The sequence below is a fragment of the Canis aureus genome, chromosome 18 (assembly GCF_053574225.1).
Source record: "Canis aureus isolate CA01 chromosome 18, VMU_Caureus_v.1.0, whole genome shotgun sequence".
NCBI lineage: Eukaryota > Metazoa > Chordata > Mammalia > Carnivora > Canidae > Canis > Canis aureus.
In genome coordinates this window covers 21,284,152-21,302,468 of record NC_135628.1, presented here as the reverse complement: position 1 = coordinate 21,302,468, position 18,317 = coordinate 21,284,152, and the positions used below count along the sequence as shown (strand labels likewise).

The following is an 18,317-nucleotide window of genomic DNA, read 5'->3' as shown; positions in this document are numbered from 1 at the left end:
TCTGATGTATTTCACTTAGCGAAATGTCTTCAGAGGTCATCTATGTTGTAGCCGGTGTCAGAATTTTCTTCTCTTTTAAGGATGAATGATATTCCATTGTATAGGCATAGCACATTTTGTTAATGTTTATCTGTTGGTGAGTATTTGGGTTGTTTCTACCTTTTGGTGCTTGTGAATGTGGATGTATAAATATCTGCTTAAGTCCCTGCTTTCTGTTTTTGTTTTTGCTTTTTTTCAGAATGAAAGAAAGCATTGAAAATTTTTGTAGTAGTCATACCTTATCTTTCCATAATGTAGACTATAGAAGTTCACAGAGTATGTCAATATATTTATCTGACCTATGAGGTGGATAGGCAGGGAGGTAGGTAAAGCTATCTCCTTCATTTTGCATAAGGTAAACTGAGGCTCAAAGAGGTAAAGCAAGAGAGCCTGGATTTAAGTGCTGGCCTTCTGATCATAAGCCCAGGGCTCTTTTAATCACAGAGTAATCTCTGTGAGGAGAGCAGTAATGTCTACCTTTTTAACTATTGTACCCCATGTTCCAGCGCAGTGCTGGTCATAGCAGGTGCTTAATAAACGTTTGTTGAATGAATTTCATCCCCTTTGTCTGAATAGCCAATAGAATGAGTGCTGCAGAGTTGCTCAATGGAACACGTTTGTTAATGGTCCTTGGTTGAGGACCTGAGAAGGTCTCAGAGACCACTGTGAGGTTCCTGAGGGAGCCCAACTAATTTCCTGATTGACATGGAAACCCACAAAAGTAGATGTGATAACATCTCCCACTACTTGACCGCATCAGGCTCCACACTCCTTATGTCAGTGGTGACTGCCTTTGTGATTATGCTAAAGAGAGAAATGCTCTTGGACCTACCATTTTTGCACCAGAAGAAAACCTGAACTTGTGGAGGAATGAGAGCTTTAACAAGCTTCCTCTTGCCCTGCGGTTACCCTGACAAGAACCATAGGTACATCCTACTTTCATCTGGCTAATCATGAATCAGGGACCAGAAGGGAAAATGAAATCTCAGGAGTTCAATTAGTATTGTCATCATCTTATTTGGAAGAAAGTGCAATGAATACTTGTTATGGCAGATTACAAAGAAGAGGATCATTGAAAACGGGAGAGGTGCTAGGTTTTGGAAGTATTTAGAAGGTTTCTCCCTCATTCCCCATTCATCACCAAAACTACCCAGCTTCTGATAGTCACTCACTTTGATAAGTTTGTTGTTGAAAATAAGCATAAAAATGATTTTTCCAGCAAGACACATGTAACTCATGTTGGATTGAACCCTGCCAATGTGGGCTCATAAATAAGTAGGTTTGTAGGAATCTGGGAAGCACGGCAATCAAATATATCTTGAGGAGGAGCAGAGATGTACCCAGACCAAGCTGAGCTCTGAGGGTAGAGCCTGTTATTTGCCAATACCTAAGGAGGTCCATGACCTGTCTCAATGTCCTGGTTTCAGAGTAGTAGCCACAGAATTTTAGTTAAGCCTTCTAATGCAGACAGTACCTGCTCGACATTAGTGCACACAGTCAGTTAGGGGTTCCTTACCTTTTTCTTTTTTTTATTTTACTTTAGAGTTTTTGCTTTGGAAGCAGGAGGGATGGTGGCAGACTGAAGCCAAAGTTGTGTGAATTACCTGTGTTTATAGGAATATATTGGGGTGTGGGGATGTAGGGGACAAGTACTAGGAGAGTGGGAAGGGGACAGGCATCCCCCCACTGGACACCCCTCCTCTCCAACCCACTCCCCCAAACGTGTCCTGGAAAGTTCACAGGTATGTTGCTGAATGAAACATTCCAGGAAACGCTGGTATAGACAACTTGTAATTCATTGCATAATTACTGGAATTCATTGGATAATTACCAACTCTCCATGCCACTCTCCTCAGTGGAGACCTGGCCTGACTATTCTCCCCGTCTGAACCCAAATCAATAGAGCTGAGTAATGGAGACTTACCGTCAGAGATCATTCCAGTTAAAGGATTAATGCCAACATCCACATGTATTGATATTTGAGTGCCACGTGTGTATTTAAAGTATTAAACCAAAGTGTAACATGTGCACTCTGCGCTCGTGATATCCTATGCCTATCATTTAAAGTTACTCCCAAAGCAAGTCATTTGGCTTTCTAACAAGGACATTCTTTTATTTTACAACATGCAATATATTTGTAACGACCTGTCATTTTTCTGAATTCAGTTCACCACCCTTGCAGGACGGAGAAGGTCTGCCATAAATGCAAGAAGGATGCCAAGGGCAGTCTGTTCCTCTGTGGGCTTGTGTGAAGGAGGAGGGGGAGGAAAAGAAAGGCCTAAACATTAGGTTCAGCCAGCCTCTGCTGGTCTCTGCCACTGCTGGGCCCTAGCCAGATGTCTCAGGAGGGCACAGTTGAGTGTTAGGTTAGACATCATAACTTTGAAGTGATTCTAGGGTCACCTTTTGGTGGGACGAGAAAGGAAACCAACATTCAGTGAGCAAGTGCTATGTGTCAAGTGTTACTCACTTTTCATTTCATTGAATCCCATGGCATCTCCAGAAGTCAGCTTTCTTTTTCCTACCTTATTTTTGAGAAAACTGAGATTCAGGAGATTAAAAAAAAACTTGGCCAAAATTACATGGTAAAAAAGTGGAAGAGATGAGACTTGGCATCCCGGCCACGGCTCCCTCAGCTTAATGGAAGGAAACTGTGGGTTACGGTCGATTATGTTTGTTTTGGAGAGAAGCACCCAGGCAGCAGCTGGCATCAGAAAACTCATTTCCCAGGCAAGGGAACAGAGGGTGGAAATACAGTCCTCTTGGTAGTCCTGAGGGGTGTGGGGCCAGAGGACGGTAGGCCAGCAGGACTGGGTATTCAGGAAGTTTTGGTGGCATCTGTGGGAGTTAATCCATGCCTTGGATGTGGAGCCACCTGGCAATGGATGGCTGGAGCAGAGGGGGGTTTTGTGTTCTCCTTGTATATAGCAGGTGCTTAAAAGGGTGGGTTCAAATAAGTGCTGTTCATTCTGCGAGTGTTTATTGAGCTCCTACTCTGTATTAGACGTGGACACAGGAGCCAGCACAACATAGTTGCTGCCCAGGTGAACTCTATTCTAGTGAGACACAATGAAAGCTTACCGAGTAGGACTTGGTCTAACTGCTGGTGATAAGTGGAATGGAGAGGAGTCAAGTGCAAGAAGCGAACTACAGGGCAGATGTGTGTGTGTGTGTGTGTGCTTTGTATGGGGAGGTCGGGAAGGCTTCACCGAGCAGGTAGGTAGGTGATGCTGAGCAGGGTCTGGTGGACCTGAAGGAGTCAGCCATGTGAGCCTCTGGGGCAATTCCACTGTAGCCAGCAATAACAGTATGTGCAAAGGTGTGTTTGAGAAACAGCAAGGGGACCAGTGTGGCTGAGCCAGATGGACAGAGGGAGAGGATAGCCAGAGAAGTAGCTGGGGCCAGAGGGTAGGACCTCTTAGGCCATTGTAAGAAGATCAGATTCTATCCTGAGTGATCTGGGCTGTCATTCAAGGGCTTTCAGCACTGAAGTGTCATGCTCTGACTTATACTTTCACTCTGGCTGCTGTGTTGAGCATAGGCTATATTAGGGCAAAGAGAGAGGCAGGGAGACCAGCTGGGAGGCTGTCGCAGTCATCCTGGGAAGGATGGGGATTTGGAGCAGGGAGATGGCAATGGAGGTGGTGAGACGTGGTCAGTCCAGATACAGTTTGAAAACAGAGTCAGTTGGATTTACTGATGGATTGGAATGGAGGGTGTGAGAGCAGATGAGGATGGCTGAGGTTTTAGTCCTGAGCAATGGGGAGGAGGGAGTTGCCATTGAGAAGGCTACTGGGAAGGGGGGTTGTGGTGCATGTGTATAGACGTGGGAGTGCGGGGGGTGGGGCAGGGGGATGGGAGGTGGGGCAGGAACCGGAATTCACTTTTGGAAATATTAAGTTCCAGATGCCTGTTAGATATCCAAGCAGAGGCCTCTCCAGAGTTGGGAGTGGTCTCAACTAGAGATATAAATGTGGGACTTGTTAGCAAACAGGTGGTGTTTCCAGCCTCGACACCAGATGAGATCAACTAGGCATAGAGTTTAGAGAGAGAAGAGGCCAAAGACTCACTATAATTTTTAGAGATTGAAAAAATGGGAAGGGGCCAGATGAAGACTGAGAAGGAGCAGCATCCTGGGGACTGCCAAGGGTTCAGAGAAGGTGAGAATGGAGAGTTGACCATTGCATCTAACAACACCATGGGTCATCAAGTCTTCCATAACCTGAGCCAGGAGTGTTTTTTTTTGGAAAGGCTGGGTCAAGCCTTCTTGGAGTGGGTTCTGGAGAGAATAAGAGGAAAAACAGTGCAGTGTGCCAGTGTAGACAGGCAGCTCTTAGAGCAATCGTCCTGCAAAGGGGAGCAGAGAATTGGGACAAGCGCTGAACTTTGAGGACAAGAAAGAATTTTTTTTTAAAAGGAGAGAAATTGCTGCTGTTTGTTTACCAGTGGCAGCGGGAGGAGCATCCTTGAGTAGGGGAGGGGAGATCTGGCCACGGGTGGAGGTGTTCACAGAAATGGGAGGGGGCAGAGCACTGGGGCAAAGGCAGATGGTGGGTTTAGAGGTGGGAGGAGCAGGAAGGAGAGGAGAGCTGGGCGCAGAGAGCAGGATGCAAGCAGAGGTGCTGGAAGTTTGAGAAGAGAGAAAAAGCTACAAAATTTTCACTCTGAAACAAAGGGAATGAATGGACGAGGGAAATACAATTGGATTTCCGGGCAGAACTGAAGCCCATTTGAAGTAAGTGGCTTTGAATATGACAGTGAATGAAATTCATGAAATTGAAGGTGAATTAAAAATTGAAACCCAAGCATACTTAAAAAAAAATATTTATTTATTTATTCATGAGAGACACACAGAGAGAGAGGCAGAGACACAGGCAGAGGGAGAAGCAGGCTCCATGCGGGGAGCCCAACATGGGACTTGATCCTGGGACTCCAGGATCACGCCCTGGGCGGAAGGCAGGTGCTAAACCGCTGAGCCATCCGGGCGTCCCCCAAGCATATTTTTTTATTGTAAAGAAATTCAGTGTCAAGTGATTTGAATTCCTTTAATCACATGATTTTTTTGTGCCTGAAACCAAATAGATTCCCTTTAAATCCAGCATTAAATCCCAACTCCCCCACGTGGTTTTCCCTGCGCCACCCTCTCCATCCTCCTAGGCTTACTGTCTACTAGTTCCCTGCCCAAGGCCTGCCCTCTGCCTGCCCAGGCCCCTTATTCCGCCCAGTGCCTTCCCTCTGTCTTTGTTCTCGAGGTTCCCTCTGCCTTTACTTGACCTAAGCGAGGCGTCCTCCTGTTGTTCTCTGACCACTCAGCATTTCTGTCTCTGCATTTTCATTAGACTATCGGCCACAGCATGCATGGATTGTTTTCTGATGATTTTCTTTGGGAGACCCTTCTTTCCTGCGTCAGTTGGATGTGCTTGAGGTCGAGGGTAACTCTTCTTGCAGCACTGGGCATCTAGACACATTTGCTACTATATGATCAAGATGTGAAAAACAAAACAAGACTGGCTGCTGAGCCCCAGGTAGGACTCCTGACTTGCTTCAGATGGCCCTGATAAGATCCTGTTCCTGGGGATCCCTGGCTCAGCAGTTTAGTTCCTGCCTTTGGCCCAGGGCGCGATTCTGGAGACCTGGGATCGAGTCCCACGTTGGGCTCCCTGTATGGAGCCTGCTTCTCCCTCTGCCTATGTCTCTGCCTCTCTCTCTCTCTTTCTCTATGTCTATCATGAATAAATAAATAAATAAGTCTTAAAAAAAAAAATCTTGTTCCGGAGCCCTAACCATACACCGAAGGCCCCCGGGTGAGAACGGCACATGCTCGGGCTTCCCCGCTCACAGCAGCCCGCTCGCCCGCGGATTCGGTGCAGGGGCGGGCAGGGCTGCTTGCATTTCCTCGGCGACAGTCCTCAGTGAAGCAGGCCTCTTCAGCTCCCCGAAGCCGGCAGAGAGGTGACCTGTATTGAGGCCTCTCTACCCCCTGGGTGGCATCCAATTGAGCCCCCGTGCAGTTATTAGAGGGATAATGGGATTCATTTCAGCAAGGACTGCCTGGCTGGGGCCGAGCTTATTTTAATTTTCAATGTTAATAAACTTGTGGCTATTGCCTTTTTCACACCGATGTGCCTCACACCTCATTTCGCCCGCCCATTAGGCAATTACCAGCAGTGCCTCTGTCCCCAGCACCTCTTCAACGCGGAGCAATTATGCTTATTTGGTGAAGGATGATGAAACTCGGAGGAGGCAAATGCACTGGCGTAGAACTTTCCTCCCAACTTCATCAGGTGTGCGCTGGGTACATCACTTTAGTGAAAAAACGGGGCCGCGGTTACAACCTTCACCAGAGCAGAAATGCAGGCACCTGGCCCTCCCGGGTCCTCGACGCCAACCCTCCCTCTGGCCACCTGAGCCCGCCCCGCTGACCCAGGCCTCAGACCTCCGGCCCTGGGCTGCGGCAACAGCCTATCTGGCTTGGGAAATGAACGCTAATGCTCTTCATTTATCTTGAAATGGGAAGTTTTCAATAGGTCTTAAGTGTGTATTAATGCATTGAGAGTAATGATCCCTTTATTTACAAAGTTGCTTCATTCCTCACTTTTGTGCTGCTTGTGGGTCTGAGTGGATTTTTCATTTGCCACGTTGCTCCAAAATTTTCACCGCTGCTTCAATAACCCTTGTCTCCTTCCCCCTTCCTGATCCTTCGACAAGATAGCGAAGCAAAGTGATCGCCAGCCTGACTTCTGACTCCGTTTCTGGGTTTGATGAATGGTTTCATGTGAGGGTCAGTGGGGCAGTGTGTGGACTGGAAGAGAGACACAGAACATAGGTCTCTCCTGCTGCCCCGTGATGGCCTCGCCTGACCCAGATAGAGCTGGCCAGCCTGTGTGCCTCCAGGGCCCCGAAGCCCCCGCTTTCTGCTTGGCAGGTTTCAGGAATCTTCAGTGAGTGCCAGGCAGGCAGTGCATGAAACTCCTTTCAGAACAGACTACCTGTTAGTGGTGGGGACATCACTCTAGCAGGTTGCAACTTGTTACTTTTATAAAGAAATGAAAAAGAATAGAAAATAGCCGAGTGCATCGCACCTGGTGAGGTAAGGGTTCCCTAAGGTTTGGTTTTGCTTTCTCCATTTGAGACATACTTACTGAATAGCTATTCTGCAGCAGGCAGTTTGGGGAGCTAGTTTGAGTTACATGTTTATATCTCGGTCCCCTTGTAGCTGGCTATACGTGTACCGGATCACAACATGAAATGTGTGTCTTAGCCCAGATTGGTGTAGAAGGATCATGGGCAATTCCCTGATGTAGTTCCCAGCATGCTCCAAGACCTGAGACCTCCCCATCCACCTTTGGCTCCAAGTTTCTCACCTGCCAACCAGAGCCTCCGTTCTCAAACGAAGCACTCTTGGTTGCCCAGTGCTTGCCTGGCAGGATGCAGGGTGTGCTTTTTAACTTTTTTTTTTTTTCCTGCCCGACTCCCTAGAGGGGGAGGCTGGGGTCCGGTATTTGGAAACACGTGGCTCAGAAAGAAGGAGATCAATGACTCAGGTGGCAGAGACCCAGGTAGCAGATCAGCCACTTGAAATGATAGAGAGCCCAAAGGAAATTTGGGATACTTTGCTAAAAATGCAGCCAAGTAGCACAGGGAAGCTCTTCTGTAAACTTACACACACGTACACACGTAATCATACACCAATCCAGAATTTTTGCAATGAGAAAAAATTGAAGTTTCTTTCCATTTGTGATTGTAGCCAATGCCACAGAGACCATCTGAAGCTACCCAATAGCCGAGAACAGTCTCTACAGGTGATGCTTTCAGAAATTTTGGCCAGCTCACCCCACAGGGATCTCACTGACCAGGCACTATGTGTCTTCTGTGAAAGTGTCTCACTCAGACAGAGACACTTGGATTGAAATGATGCAAGCCCAGTATCGTCTGGTTGATCTGCTACCTGAGTCTCTGCCACCTGAGTCATTGACCTGTTCTCTGAACCACATGTTTCCAAAGTCCTGACCCCCACCCCTCCCTCTAGGCAGGCTCATCGTAGAGACTGAGTCTGTAATGGCAGCTGGAGCTTGCATTTGGGACAACACTGGGGCAAGTGGGACATGAATTGATAGGGGACCCAGGCTTACACTCAAAGGGCCTCAACCCAGACTTTGTGATGTTATCTTCAAATGAGGCTGCAGGTAGAGTTGCAGGATAGCAGGCCAGAAGGAAGATGGTTTCCGCACAACATTGTTTCTTATTATGGGATGAAGCTACAGATAAGGCTTTATAAATTAGTATCTTAACACAAATAATGTAATTATATTATGAGTGGCACCATTAGATTGCACTGTATATTTTGGTGTTAAAAATTTTAGGTAGTTGAATGCCAACAACTCCTTGTAATTTTAGTTTTGCAATAGACTGAAGCCTGTGAGGGCTTTGGTTTGGCCAATTTGAGGAGATTGATCCAGGGCATGCCTGAATGTCAATCCCATGAGGATGCTAAATGGAGGCCATTCTAGAAAAATTACTTCATGCCACTCTCTTTATCAACTAAGGAAAGGTGAAAGCAGAATTTAATCTCATTTACAGAGCACTTTGGACACTTTCAGGGCAACACTGAATACCACAGATGATGAGCAACATGTCCCCAAATGGCATCTTCACGAAGTATATGACAGTGCCCTGGGGATCACGAAGTGGGGGAGGGGGACATCTCAGGCCAAACACTGCTTAGCACTGTAGTTCTGAACAGCTCAGGAATTTTGCCTTTTAGTTTACTTTTTCTCTTATATGCAAAAGAGTCTCTCCCCCCACCCCTCACTCCACAAGTAGCAAGAGTCATGCATTCAGAAAACTTGGAAAACCAAAAATACAAAGAGCCAAAGAAAAATAATTACCCATGATGCTCCCTGTGTGCCTCAGCCCCACTACGCAGCCAGGCAAGGTAGTCATTCTAGCAGCAGGGCTTAGGCGTATGTCCTGCTAGAACTTTCTTTTACCTTTATAGAAATAAGCAGATTGGTGGCTCAGCGGTTGAGTGTCTGCCTTTGGCCCAGTGTGTGATCCCGGATTCCGGGGATCGAGTCCCACATCGGGCTCCCTGCACGGAGCCTGCTTCTCTTCTCTCTGCCTATGTCTCTGCCTCTCCTTCTGTGTCTCTCATGAATAAATAAATAAATCATCTTAAAAATAAAGAGAAATATGCAGATTGCAAGGAGAACCATTCCTTTTTTTCTTCTTATGTTCCTACTTAGGACTTAATTGGAACTTCCTTTCCTAACAAAGCCCCAAGCAGAGTACTTCCACTTCTCCCTCTCTGCCTCACTTTCTCCCCTGTGCCCCTGGGAAGAGGGATTTGTGGAGGGAAGGGAGGCGAGGGGGATTATATAAGGGTGCCCCATCTACTCATTGTCCATGAGTTTCACCTCAGCATATCCTTGACTCCTCTGCCAGGTGTCAGCTGGGGCAGCTCACCACCCTCGGTTGGGGGAACATTTGGAACATATGGGAAAGACTCCATTGTCACAATGCTTGGGGGATTGACTCAATGGTACCTCATGGGTGACGCCTAGGGGATGCCAACAACCTATAGCATGTCAGATAGCCCTGCGGAACACACCAAGACCGTGGGGTTGAAAGCGCCACACAGGGATAAGCTTTCCAGGGCTGGCCCTGCCTGGCAGTGAGGAGCTGTGGTTCTCGGTGGCTCAGGATAATTCACAGAGGAAAAGTAGGGAGCCCGCTCTGACTTAGGTCCAAGGTACATTTTCCAACCAAAGCTCTTAGTAACAGAGGTCATAATTTGCTCTCCATCCACCCAACTCTTTACTCCACTCTTCAATTAGAGGAGAAGAGAGAAGGGTGCTGAATTATCAACCCCCAACACAGATTTAAAAAAATATACAGTTCCATCATACTATACATGTTGCTTTGTACCTTGCTTTTTTCACACAGAAAAGGATCATGAACAGTTTTTCATGAGAGTATTTTGTTATGACTTCTTTTATTTTAAATAATAAATTTACTTTTTACTGGTGTTCAATTTTTTTAATAATAAATTTATTTTTTATTTGTATTTCAATTTTGTCACGACTTCTAAGCACTGCATGAATTCCCAACGTAAAGATGTGCCCTAATTTACTCGATCATTTCTCTCCTTTTAGGCATTTAGGCTTCATATACATAGTTACTGCACTGAACATCCTTATGCTTCACATCTTAATATGCACTTCTGATTCTTTGTAATAAATCTTAGAACTCATATTAAGGATTATACATAATATTTAGACTTTTTGTTTTTCTAACTACTTTTTTGAGATATAATGGGCACATAATAAACTGCATGTATTTAAAGTGTACATTTTGACAGGTTTTGACATAGATATGCACCCATGGAACCATCATCACAATCATGAGAGTGAACATATTTGTCACCCCAAGAGTTTCCTTTGTAAATCTACCCTCATGCCCTCTCCACCTTGTCCTCAGGCAACCGCTGATCTGCTTTTCTATTATCATAGGTTAGTTTTGATTTTCTGGACTTTTATATCAATGGAGTTATGCTATATGTACTGTTTTTGTTTGGCTCCTTTTGCTCAGCGTACTTCGAGATTTGTCGACATTGTTGTGTATCAACACTTCACTGGTTTTTATTGCTAAGTAGTATTCCATTGCATAGAGTATAGTTTAATTCTTCATTCACCTATTGATGGATATTTGGGTTGATTTCACTTGGGGGCTATTATAAATATAGATGCCATGAACATTTATTTCCAAGACTTCATGTAGACTTCAGGTTTCATTTCTCATGGGTAAATACCTAGAAGTATAATGACTAAATAGTATGGTGGGGATATGTTTAACTTTTTAAGAAACTGCCAAACTCTTCAATGAAGTGGTTGTACCCTATTAAGACTTTTGAGAATTATTTTAAAATAATGCAAGTAAATTTGAGTTTGTTTTAATTGCCCTTAGATTAGGAGCATAAACTCATAGGACAGTGGAGCTAGAAGGAACTTGATATCACAATCTAGTTCTCTGACTTACTGTAGAGAGAACAGTGATCCAGAAAGGTTAAATGGCTTTTAGGAGCTCTTGTTGCTCACAGGCTAGTCTCTTTACTCTTCTGTAAGATCTTGCAATTTGGGAGAAATTCTACTAGTCGTGTTGCCACTTTCCATCATCACCTTGTGTACGGCTGCCAAGGACACAGCTTTCCTTCAGAATAGGCCTCGTTTTGCATGTGTTACATAACTTTGGGCATGAAACATCTTTTGAAATTGGGGGAATTTTTTCAGGACAGGGAATGAAGAGCATCCAAAGGGTCATGAGATGGTAATCTACAGGAAATCACATGTGACCACTCACAGTATCAATAGCAAGTCGGCAGCAGGTAAAATAAAAATGTGCTATCATCATCCATATATGGTGCTTGGAGGAAATCCCCCTTGTTTCTAAACAAACTGATGCACCCAAAGATTAAGACTACAGAGAGCTCCATTAGAAGTGAAGAAAGCAACATGCCAATTACCCAGCTGCTTTAGCTTACCTTTCCGGTTCCCACCTCTTATTATCATATTCATAAGCATTGTCCCTAATCAGTCTTCTTGAGTAAAGTTAACAAGTGTATGCGTGCACTCTCTTGAAATTGTTGTGCTCAGCCTAAGAAGCTGTCATGGAGTTGAGAAGGCTGCCGCTTTAACCAGATTTCATCTCTGTGTGTCACTGCTCATGTCAAAGTAAAAATGCGCTCAGACATAAGAGTTGTCCTGCTTTCATCAAGAGCGCCAGGCTGCCTCAGCTTCGTTCCGCTTGGTTAATCTTGTTATTTAAATTGTTAAAATTGAGACATCGGCAGTAAATTTCAGAGAAGATATAACAATTATTAGATACAAGCTGGGCTCTTGTACTTGAGAATATACCATGCCCTCCACCCACCGGCAGCATTAGCCACAAATAATTTACAACGGTTTCTTTAAGAAGTGTGCCCTATAGTACTTGAGTGGCATTAAATCACAGTCCATCCCCACCTGGATCATATTTCCAACTTTAAGATAGATTTGGTTCCAGTCAGCAGAGTGGCGGAACACTCCAGGGGACCACTTTTTAATGCCTATAACTCTTGAAGAGCTGAGTGAGGATTCCCGAAACTGCCTTCTGGTTATGAGTTTTGTGTTTAGGTGACTTTATACACCAGGCAGGGGAGCCACAATCCAGAACAATCGCTCCTTGAGGGTAAAGAGAAGGAAAAGCTGGGAGGCTCTCTGAGTGACCTTGTGCCATTCAATGATCCCATTAAAATCCAATAGGAACACTTGACCTTGTGGCTGTTGTACCCTGTACCACAATGTAATTGTACTGAGGCAAAGGCTAAAGGGATGAGATAAGTGTGAATGAAGCTTAGAATCTTCAGATAGATCACTACGGGCCCTCTGATCCATCTTATCCAACCCCTGACTCAGTGAAAAAACCCCACTTAGGACCTTCTTATTGAGTTGACTCATTAGACTTTGAGGTCAACAGAAATCCCAGGCTTGGCTGTTGTTGTTTAATCCAGATGACTCTCAAGCCAAGTCTCCCCTAATCCATGCTTGTAGAATTGGTTGCTCGGTCTCTAATACAGGGCTTGACATTTAGTTTTGCTAAATTTCATCATGTTGATTTTGGCCCCTTATTTCTATTAATGAAATATTTAAAAATTCTGCTTCTGACATTGAATGTGTCAGATTTATATAATCTGTATGTTATCTAAGTGTTATCTAAGTCAGAGAGAAAAATATAAATTTTACAGCTGAGAGAAGGCTTGGACATTACCAATCCAGAATGTTCTCATTTCTAAAACCAATAAACCAAGAATTAGAGAGGCTAAATAACTGGCCGAAGGTCATGCATCTAGATAGTGGCATTCAACCATGGGTACTCTGGAGTATATGCTGTCTCGTTATTTGAAAATTTACCCCACTGTAAATTTACCCCACTGTAAAGTGAGCACATATTTTCTTACCTTACTCATAAACCTACTGTAGGAGGCTTTGTAAGCACCTTTTAAGAATCCAAACCTGGTCTAGGCATTCCCCTTCACGCTGTTGACTCTCACGCATCACCTCACACTCTCTGGCCTGATCTACCTCCCAGTCCTTGGCCACTTGCTTCTCCCAAGTCACCATGGCAACTGCCTTTTATAGGCATAACCCGGTGGTGCCTACCTCATGACTGTCAGTGAACCCTCTGGACACTGATGCCTGAGACTACCTGAAACCCCAGTCTGTACCTCTGTATGAGCAGTTTGGAAATACAGGTATGCGTTAGTCAAGATCTTCCAGAGAAACAACCAATGGCATTAGTGTGTGCACATGCATGCACGCATGTGTATATATGAACTGCATGTAAAAATACATAACGAATTGTATGTATAAAATGAATATACATATATTCATATGTCCATTTAATAAATTGGCTCACCTGATTATGGAGGCAAGTCCAGCATCCACAGTATGGGCTGATCTGAGACAGACTCAAGACCTAGGAGAGCCCATGGTACAGCTCATCAGAAGGCCAGCTGGCTGCCACTGATTTAAATGTTAATCTCATCCAAAAACACCCTCCAAGTTGACACATAAAATAACTCATCATGAGGAGTTAATACCAAACTTTGCCCATTGAGGTATGGGAGCCCATGGACAAGCGATTCTTCCGGACCTTCCCGGGCCCACCAGCGCCAGCAGGCCAACTGGAATGGAGTAATTCACGTGGCCTCGCCCAAGACCATCTTGTACCATTGAGTCGCCAGTTGTGCTGGTACCTCAGCAGAGTTCAGCTTGATGTCTCACCTTCTTATGCTCCCTTCTTCCCTGATTTACTCCCCTTTCCCTCACATTTGCTTCCATGGGATTACACCGCTCAACAACAGCTCAACACTAGGGCTCCATTATCTAGGAAACTGGGCTACTATCTGTCTTCTTATGAGCCAGTAAACCCCTTCCTAAACCTGGTTAAAGCCAGAAGCCCATTGTACAAAATGCACCCTCCCCTCAACTTTGGAGCTTGTACAACTTCCAAGAACCTCCAACTGCAAAGCCTCAGTCGATTCCTTTTTGCTAGTTCAAGACCTATGGTAGATTATATACAAGTTTCCATGTCTGAAAATATTATTACCACTTGTGCATAGAATCTGAACTAAAACTTCATCCGCCCAAATCAATTCTCTCTGTCTAGACAAAGCAACTTAACAACTTGGTAATTTACCAATTACAGAGCACTTATTTATCAGAGAATCCATAAATGTAGGACAACAGTGAATGGTATGAAGAATAAAAGATATGATTTCTGTTTTCAAATTGCTTGCAGTCTACCAAGCATTTTTGCTTTTTGTTTTCCTATCATATTCAAAATATATTTACCAAATTAGACAAGCAAAGTATTTTTATTAAAGTCTTTTATAAAGATGTTTCAAGATTCAAGTGATTTTGTTGGAACTCTAGAAAATCTTGGTGGCGATGAACAAGCTGATGTAAACCAGGCTTGGAGGCTGGAGAGGAAAAGAGCCACAGCTGGTACCAGTGAAAGAACACTAGTGGGTTAATCAGCCTTTTCTTCTAGTTGCTTACTGACATTTTGAGGGGACTAGAAGAGGGTAGATGCACAGAGATCACAAAAACCAGCAAGTAATCCATAGATAATGCTGGCTCTGAAATATACAAAATAACAACTTTTTTAGTGGTAGAGTAATAATCTGAATTAAATCTTGTTTAGACCAATGTTATGATTTAATTGGATTCTCCAAAGCCCAGGGAGATTTGCAAGATGGAGGAGAGGGTTAAAGCTAAAGTTAGGCTGTGGTGCTTTCCAGCCTGTTTTCTGGCTCCTGGAGAGGAGCCGAGAATCTGAGCTAATAGCATAGTTGGTAGTTGCTGAGAAATCTTGGTCTTCCCACTACCCTACCTCGGTTTTAAGATACAAAGCTTAGCCATTCTGTATTTTTTACCCTATTCTTGCATTTGTCCAAAAAATCTAAAAAAGATGCAGATAGACTCTCTTGAAATAAAGGATTGGACAGAAAACCTTTATCAACAATATATTGCCTATATTATAGTGATGCTACCTCAACATATCTCTGAACTGTGAAAAATTACTATAAGATGTAATGTCTTCAAAAACATCCCCTTGTTCTGTTATGCCTTTCAATAATTGGTCTTGACCCTCACTCCGGCAAAACTCCCACTGACTTTCAATTGATTGAGCTGATTTGACTTGAATAAGGTCAGCTACAAATGGCCCCCTTTCTGCTCTACATTCTGATTGTGTGATGCAACGTGTCATAATGCAGCAATGATATGTATTGGCAATCTTATACTGGTGATTAATTGCTGGGAAAGTAATTTCTTTATAATTGCATGTGAAATGCTTTTGGTGGCCTGACATCACAGGGACTCAGGCACACTGGCCAGAATGGCCCCAAGAAGCTGATTTCACACCGCCTTCCTACCTCAAAATGAACACAAGTCTTTGGAAAACAACAGTAGTGGTTAACATTTCTTGAGGGCTGACTTTGTGCCAGGCACAGTCCAACCATTTTTGCACACACTCCCTCACCTCCTGGAATCTCAATAGCCCCATGAGGTAGGTGCTGTTACTGTCCCATCAGGAGCCCTTTGGAGACCTTTTGTGGTTCAATGTGCTTGCACTTTAAGTAGCTTCTGCTCCTATTTGTCACATGGCTGGGTTCTCTTCCCATTTTAGGCGTTCACCCACATGTCACCTCCTTGGACGGGCCATCCTTGATCCCTCCACATAAAACAGGCCTCCTAACTCACTGGGTAAGCATCAGTGAGTGTATCAACTTGCTTTCCTTTTCCTATCAACGCTCCTTCTCCTGCCTGATTTATTTCATATTAAAAGGGCTGTCAATCTGTATAACCAGCGTTTGGCACAATCTATACGTCCCTTGTTTGGGATAGCATTGTGTTGCTTTGCTGTCTCCCTCTGCGCTGTAAATTCCATGAGGAGAGCAACTTCGTCTGCATTATTTATCACCGTAGTTCTAGCATCCAGGACTGGGACCAGCCTTTCACAGATGCTCAACCACTATTTGCTGAATGCCCAAAGGTCGGCAGGGGCAAGCCTGCCCATCAGAGGTCTGGTGGATGTGAAGGCTGGGCAGGGTCTCTCAGCTCAAGAGGGGGTGGGGGGTGGGGTGGGGCGGGGAGCCCACGATGCAGACAGCCTTCAGCACCTCTTGCTTCTCCCAAGCTCACCCACGGCCTTGTTCTCTTCTTTTTCCTCCAGCCTGACTCCCGACTCACCCCACACTTGTCCAGCGCTTGCCTGCCTGAGAGCAGAAACCCTTCCCCTGCCCCACGGCTGACGTTGAAAGTGACTCCGGTCATCTCATGACTGATGGGTACTAGTATTTGCTTTGCAGGATGACCGTGAACACTGGACAGCCCCGGAAATCCAAGGAGACAGCTCAGCGAAGGGACTTCAGCATCCTGAAGGCTGGAGCGAGGCGGGGGTGCACTTGACTCCGATGTCCACTGACCGGCCACCCTGAGTGGTGACACGGCTCATTACCAGCGGGTCTTCCTGCAGAGACGTGACTAGGCCCTAACGCCCCCGCGTGAGCACACTGGCTTGGCACGACTGGTTGCTTTTAACTAGGTTATGAAACCAGGTAGCAGACGAAATGCCATTTCGCCCCCAGACCTGGGAGGGAGACGGAAAAAGGGGGCTGGGGCCTGCAGGGCCCACGGGCTCTGCCCCACTGCGGCCCATGCAGCAGGGCGAGGAGGCTCCGGGGAGCCCCGACACCCGGCCCTCCGGCTTGGGGCGCAGCCTCGCAACCTCGCAGCCTTCCAAGCTCCCCACGTCCTTTCCAGTTAGCTGCTACGAGGGCGAAGGCAAACAGGGCGCGTTTGGGAGGCGTCCTGTCAGTCAGCTTTCAATCTCTATGTTCTTCTAGACGCTCCTTCTCCTGCCTGATTTATTTCATATTAAAAGGGCTGTCAATCTGCATCACCAGAACAGGTGCAGAAAAAGTGAGCGATGCTCACCCGGTGAGTTTTGTGGTTATTTGTGTTGCTGTTGGACTCGCGGCCCCGCCCCCTCCGGCCGCCGCCCCGCCCTCCGCGGCTCCCAGGCCCTCCTCACCTGTCGCCGCAGGTGTCGCAGGTGTCGCAGGTGTCGCGCGGAGGCCTGAATCCCGCGTCCTACACGCATTTATATTGGAAATGTACTCTGTGCGACTGTGGCAGGCCCCTTTTTTTTTATTATTATTATCCATCAAATATATCTTTTTTTGCCATCTGATGGCTTGGCAACAGGACCATTCTTCTTTCAAATAAAATAAATGTGCCTGCAATGTGGCAGAAAATTCCACGTTGAAAAGGCTTCACCCTGGCTAATGCGTGCTGCATTCTGTGGGCTTCATCACAACGGGACACTCAGGATGCAATATACAGTGCCCCATGGGATTGCTTTATGGTGCCAGCTGCATTATTGTTTTCTGGTAGGATATTGATTATTGCCTTCTCCGGTCATTGGGGCCAGCTTATCTTACTTTTACCTGCTGTTTTTCGGCCTATAAATAGAATTGCTCCATCATTCTGTGCTATTAATTTCTCATTACTCTTGAAGGTGCCTGATTCTCAGAGAACCAATCAAAGCCATCTCACACCTGCCATGTGAAAACTCCCAAATTACAAAGTAACCAGAGATCAGTCTCCACGCATGGGCTCTAAACTAGTGGTCTGTTTTGAGCATGCATGAGAACTACCATGGGGGCTTGCTGACAAGCAGCCTTCTGGGCCCCAGACACGCAGAAGAAGGGAGGCGAGGCTCAGGAAGTTGCATTTTAAACAATCAGGTAATGTGTGGGATGGCATGAGGTCAGCTGGGGGTGGTGGTGATCGGGGTTGGCAGGGGTTCATGGGCTCTGCCCCAGGCATCTCCCTGTGGTACAGCCCACCAGGCTCTGTTTCCTCTCCAGCTTTTCTAGAAGCCCCACCTCTTTCGGCTGCTCTCAAGGAATATTTCAGAGAAGAAAGATCACTGAAAAGAAAGGCCCAACTTCAGAATGGTATTAATGCTACTGTCTCCTTTACAAAAGAATTAGGCACATGCTACAATTTTGTGATGAAGAGATGGGAAGGAGAGGAGAGGAAGAAGAAAAATATTCTATAATAAAAATATATGCAAAGGACTGTTTAGTAACAGAGCCTTCCAGAGGCCCAAGGAAAATGCTGCCTCCAAGGAAGCAATAGACCATCTCGTTGAGGTTGGGTCACTGGGAA

The 18,317-nt window shown here is 45.5% G+C and overlaps 1 long non-coding RNA gene across 1 annotated transcript; it reads left to right on the top strand.

Annotated features, from left to right (window-relative positions):
• Window positions 1-7,006: 7,006 nt before the first annotated feature.
• Window positions 7,007-17,896, top strand: LOC144288290 (uncharacterized). Its single transcript, XR_013356250.1, has 3 exons — window positions 7,007-7,129; window positions 16,451-16,699; window positions 17,662-17,896. It is a non-coding gene; the product is annotated as an uncharacterized LOC144288290 (long non-coding RNA).
• The last annotated feature ends 421 nt before the right edge of the window (window positions 17,897-18,317 follow it).